The following is a 5,898-nucleotide window of genomic DNA, read 5'->3' as shown; positions in this document are numbered from 1 at the left end:
ATTTTTTTTCAAAATTTTATTTTTTTCTTCTTATATTTATCTATTGAATAACTGTGGGAAAAGTTACAAAGCTTTCAGGTTTAAGTCTCAGTCATACAATGATCAAACACCTTTCCCTTCACCAGTACTCATTTTTCACCATCCTTCACCAGTACTGATTTTTCACCACCAAGAACCCCAATATACCACCCTCCCACCCCTCCCAATGCCTGTGAGGCAGATGTTTTCTACTTAACTCTTCTCTATATTGATTACATTCATTATTTCGACAAAAGATGCACCATTATTGTTCAGAATTCCACCCCCCCCCCCCCCAACAATCAGAATTGCTGAAAAGGCATTGTGAAAAACTTTGTTATCTATAGCTGGTTATGAGAATCATATAATGATTTTGGATTTTTGCAAAGAGCCAGATAATTACGAGATTGGTTTCTGTGTGTCTGGTATTATGGCTGTGCCAGGGACCCGATTGTGGGGGGCAATTCATGACCTTGGTAGGGTGTGAAGGATAAGCCGGTACCATTCCCCTTCCCATGAGACTGCAGTTGTCCCGTCACCGCTGGCTCATACCTGGCTTTCCAATAGGCTCTGAAAAAGGCGGAAGAGAGCAACACCCTTTCCCTCCCGGGGAGGCATGGAGATGTACATCAACGCATGGTCCATTCACTTTTCTGCCATAAGCTGCGGGACTCTGGACTAAGTCCTTTTGCCTCTGGAGCCATGGCCGTGCCAGAGAGCTGCTGGTGGGGGGCAACTCGTGACCTCGGTAGGGCATGAAGGACGCGCTGGTATGGTCTCCCTTCCCATGAGACTGCAGTTGCTCCATCACCGCTGGTTCATACCTGGCTCTCCTCTAAGCTCTGAGATGGCGGCCACCTTGCTACTGGGGGGACGGGGGTAAGGTAGAAGGGATCAACACCCTTTCCCTCCCGGGGGGGCATGGTGCCGTAATTTAACACATGGTCCATTCACTTTTCTGCCACAAGCTGCTGGGCTCTGAACTAAGTTCTTTTGCCTCTGGAAACATGGCCGTGCCAGAGAGCCACTCATGGGGGGGGGGGGGACAATGGGGGGGGGCAATTCGTGACCTCAATAGGACGTGAAGGACAAGCCGGTACCATCCCCCTTCCCATGAGACTGCAGTTGCCCCATCACTGCCGGCTCATACCTGACTTTCCAATAAGCTCTGAGGCGGTGGCCACCTTGCTGCCAGCGGGGGGGGGTGGGGGGGGGGGGGAGAGAAGGCGGAAAGGAGCAACACCCTTTCTCTTCCAGGGAGGCATGGCGCTATAGTTTAACACATGGTCCATTCACTTTTCTGCCGCAAGCTGCCGGGCTCTGGATTAAGTTCCTTTTTCTCTGGAGCCATGGCCATGCCAGAGAGCTGCTCGTGGGCGCAACTCATGACCTCGTAGGGAATGAAGGACGAGCCAGTATCACCCCACTTCCCATGAGACTGTAGTTGCCCCGTCACTGCCAACCATACCTGGCTTTCCAATAAGCTCTGAGGCAGCGGTCACCTTGTATGCAATCCAGATGCATTTCTGCCAAAAGCCACTGGGTTTCAATATTTGTTTCTGAGTCTCTGGGATCATGGCCATTAAGCAGCTTGATCAGGAGTCAGAGAGGTTGTTTGTAGGCGGCGACTCGAGGTTTCGTTGGGATAGGGAGGAAAGGGCCGATTCCACCCCCATCTGGTGAGGCCCCACGTGTCTCATCACTGCAGGCCCAAACCTGACTGTCCAGTGGCCTCTGGAGGATGGTGGTCACTGGGCCACCAGGGGCAACAGGCAAAGGCACAAAACCTATTCCCACTTGGAGTGACCCAGTGCCAGTAACCTACTGCAGGAACAGGACACATTTCCACCAAAAGTCTTCGGGTTCTGAGATTACTTTCTGAGTCTTTGGGATCATGGCCATTAAGCAGTTTGATCAGGTACCAGAGAGGCCATGTCTCCAATTATATAGCTGGGCCGGAGATGGTTTGTGGGTGTGTCTCCCACATACCTAGCTTTTGGCTGTTTACTTTCTTGGTAAACTTTGCCCCGAGTTTTTGGACTCTGGCCAGAGGCACAGCAGCAATTTGGGGGTATCTGGAAGTCTGAAGGCGCCATGAGGCTTTTGATGCACTCGCCTCACAGGTACAGACTGACCTGCTGGCAGCACCATACCCCCACCAATTTTCTTTTTACAATATCTTCTGAAGCTTTTCCCAAACCTCCTTTTGCCTCCTCCCATCTCTAAATTTGCCATAGTCTCATTTGACTACCTATTCTATTATTCTCTAATGGAACACTAATTTTGAAAAGACCCAGAAGACTTTAAATCATGATTTCATGTGTAGAAAAAGTCCTTCCTCACTGATGAGGGAATTATATGAAGCAAACCTAGGATATAACTGAAAAAAGAAATGAGAAAAATTAGAAGGATAGATCTTGCCCCCATGCTCAATTCCCAAGATTGAGTCAGCCAAACTGAAAATGAAACCAATATTTGAGCACTATATTAACCTCCACAAAGCTAAAACAATAATAAAATTATTCTTTTAATTGTATCCCTCAATATAGATTTGGCCCTAAATGGTAAGAGCTATATAATGAGTACCTTAAAGTAGAAACAATCTTCAGAAATGGAATATCTGAAGCCTAATGTGAATATATGTGAAGTGAAGTGGAGAAACTTATTACAAGCTCTACAAATCCAGAATGTGAATGTCAGAAAGTCATAGAATCACAAACTGACACTCCAAGCTCCTCCTGTTCTGGTTATCAGCTGCCTAAATCTTTACCAGGATTTTATAGTCTTGACAGAGATTATCTAGCCACCTTGTACTTCTTTAACTTATAGAATATCCCCCTTTTTTCAGGAGTGTATATTCTAGTCTTGGAGAGTTCCAACTCTTAGAAAGTCCTTCAATATTTTGAACTGATCTTTCTCTCTATGTTACATATCACTTGGGGACACAGAGTTGAACAGAAACTGGCAGCTCTTTTGACTGAGTTGAATGTCCCTAGTTCTTCCAACCCTTCCTTGTATAATCCATATTTTATTTAATACATCCAAGTTCCACTTTATTACCATGAAACAATGATTTTTTTTGCTTTTTGGGTCACACCCGGCGATGCTCAGGGGTTACTCCTGGCTTTGCACTCAGGAATTATTCCTGGCGGTGCTCAGGGGACCATATGGGATGCTGGGACTCGAACCCAGGTCGGCTGTGTGCAAGGCAAACACCCTACCCACTGTTCTATCGCTCCAGCCCCCTGAAACAATGATTTAAAGTGGTTAAAGCATAAACTTTTCAAACACACAAATCTCTGGGCTGGATTTCTATTCTATAATTGTAACATTCCTTCAGGGAAATTACTTATTATTCTGATAATAACATGTGTTTCTTTTATTTCAATATATAGTAATAATATCTACTCCATAGAATTGTAAGGATGATTAAATGAAATTTTATACACACATATATAATATATATAACTATTTAAAATACAAAGTACCACTTCTAGCTCTTTGCAGAAATTCAACAAATAAAAGTAATGATTGATAAATGAATATATCCCTGAGTGGGTGCTTGGCTCTGTCTAAACAGCACTGCTAAAAGATTTTTACTCAATAACAGAAGAAAACACAGCAGTGTAGAGAGTCATATAAGGATGAAGGAGAAGTTCAAAATGAGAATCTCTAAAGCTAACATTCTTGATGATCTTTCTATGTCTAGGGGACTGACACAATCCATTCTGTCATGTTTCACCTACCATTTCAGGAATAATGTACTTCACTTTCTGAGCAGAAAGGAGGGGAGGAGTCTTCAAGTCTTTTTCAAATAATTATGAACTTTCTCATAAAGGTCTCACCACATGCTAATTTGAAAGTTCAAATACTAAGTAATTTGGGAAAGGAGAAAAAATAAGGTACTTCATATATTTTTTAAATCCTTCCTACATAAACAGCTGACAAACTTTCCTAATTCACTTCCCAAAAGTTTCATGTTTGGGCTGAGCTAAGCCCTGGAAGGTCTCACTCTCGAGAGGAAGGTCTGAGAAAATCGTTAAAAGAAATTGAAAGCTCTGGAATGGAAATACACAAGGAAGATGGGAATTCAATTGCCGTTTTTTCCTCTCAGGTCATCCATCTTTCAATAACAGGAAGATGAAATCAAAGCAAGCCCTCAGAAGCACTTAATTATAAACTTTAACATAGCATTAAGTAGGGACACTTGGACACACTCTACCTTGTTCGGAATCATTGTGATTGGGGCTATCTGTGACAAATGACTGAAACCCCTTGGATTTTCTGTCTTCACTATAAATTAATATAATGTCATTTGTTATAAACAAATAGGAAAATAGTTAAAGGACAGAATGTAGCTTGGTAAGTGGCCTTTCTTCTTTATCCTGCCTGTCTTCTGGTATTTGGTAGAAAGGAAAGCATGGCCCTAATCCAAGATCCCCCTAATCCCCAACAAAAACATTATCAAAGAAGAAAACCCATATTCACAAGGTGAGGAATATGACATAAAAGTAAAGTTCTAGAGATTAAGATTGCTAGTAAATACCCCGAAATAGGAAATACAACTACTGTGACAAATAACTATTAATAAAATATCATTAATTACAATATTGACAAACCCTAGTAGACATACATGGTCACTATGGGACAAGAGGAAGGGAATGGTTAGATTGAAATATTAACTCTTTGGCCAAAATTCTTTCCCCAAATAATGAGCATGTTATATGATTCTATGTATGAAGAAGTGTCATATTATGAATATTTACATAATAATGGTGTGTCTGATGTTTTAAAACTTAGAGTTGAATTACAGACATCCTGATGCAAATTAAAGTCTTTTATATAGTATGATGGCTATATTGTCCCAGCATCTGCTTGTAAAGTAAAAGCATTAACTGAAAATAATGTCTATTCTCTATGTGCAACTGGCTAAAATATTGCATTGAATTTTACTAAATATTTAGGATATAATTAGAAGAAATGGGTGGCATGGGAGTCAGGGAAATGTGGGGGAAAAATAAAAAAAAGAAAAGCTTCTATCAACTGGTTAATTTTATCTTCTTGGCTTTAATTTTTTTTTAATGGCTGACTTTCTGACCTTTGTATTGGTTAGGGCATCCTTAAGGTTTTTTAGAAGACAATTAAAAGACACAAAAGGAGTTGACCTAGTCTAACTAATGCTTTGCCATATGTAGACAAAACAGGGTTGAAAAGCGCTTTCACTTGGTGGATTTAACACAGAAAACACAAACTTTGCAAACCCAGCTGATCACATCGTATAATAAACTAATCATAAAACAAATAATTACAGAAAGGAATCTTCAGTCCAAAGAACCATTGCTTTTAAGTAAAAGGTTCTGTATAGTCAAAAATGAAGAACCCAGGCATATCCTTCATGTATGTCCCCTTTTGATTGCTCATATTCATCTACCCTCTCAAAGTTACTTTTTATCTCTGGGAAATTTATGCAAACAACGAAAGCATTATATTGTCTATATCAGGACTACATTTCCTATACCTGGACTTTATCAACTGTATAAAGGGTTCTTTTATCACTACACATAAGACCCAAGAAATTTTTCTATCCAGAAGTAATATGTTCTATTTCTGTGTTTCTTTCTTTTTCTTACTTATTTGCCAAGAGGTGACATTTTATTCTGACTTTTTTCAATGGAATAATTTATGAGATACTAAAGGTCATTTTTCTGCTTTTCACATATTACATATATTTTTAAGCACCAGTCATTCTATCTACTTAAAGCCTTCTCAGGTCTTCTATCCATAGTGATACAATATATATCAACTTTGATTAGGAAAGACTACCTGAATCACTCTGTCAAGCAGAAGATTAGATTTTATCAATGTTTAAAGAAAATATTC

Source organism: Sorex fumeus, unplaced genomic scaffold (genome assembly GCF_029834395.1).
Source record: "Sorex fumeus unplaced genomic scaffold, SorFum_2.1 ptg000007l, whole genome shotgun sequence".
Classification (NCBI taxonomy): Eukaryota; Metazoa; Chordata; class Mammalia; order Eulipotyphla; family Soricidae; genus Sorex; species Sorex fumeus.
The sequence above is the reverse complement of the archived record's forward strand: the minus strand, read 5'-3'. Positions refer to the sequence as shown.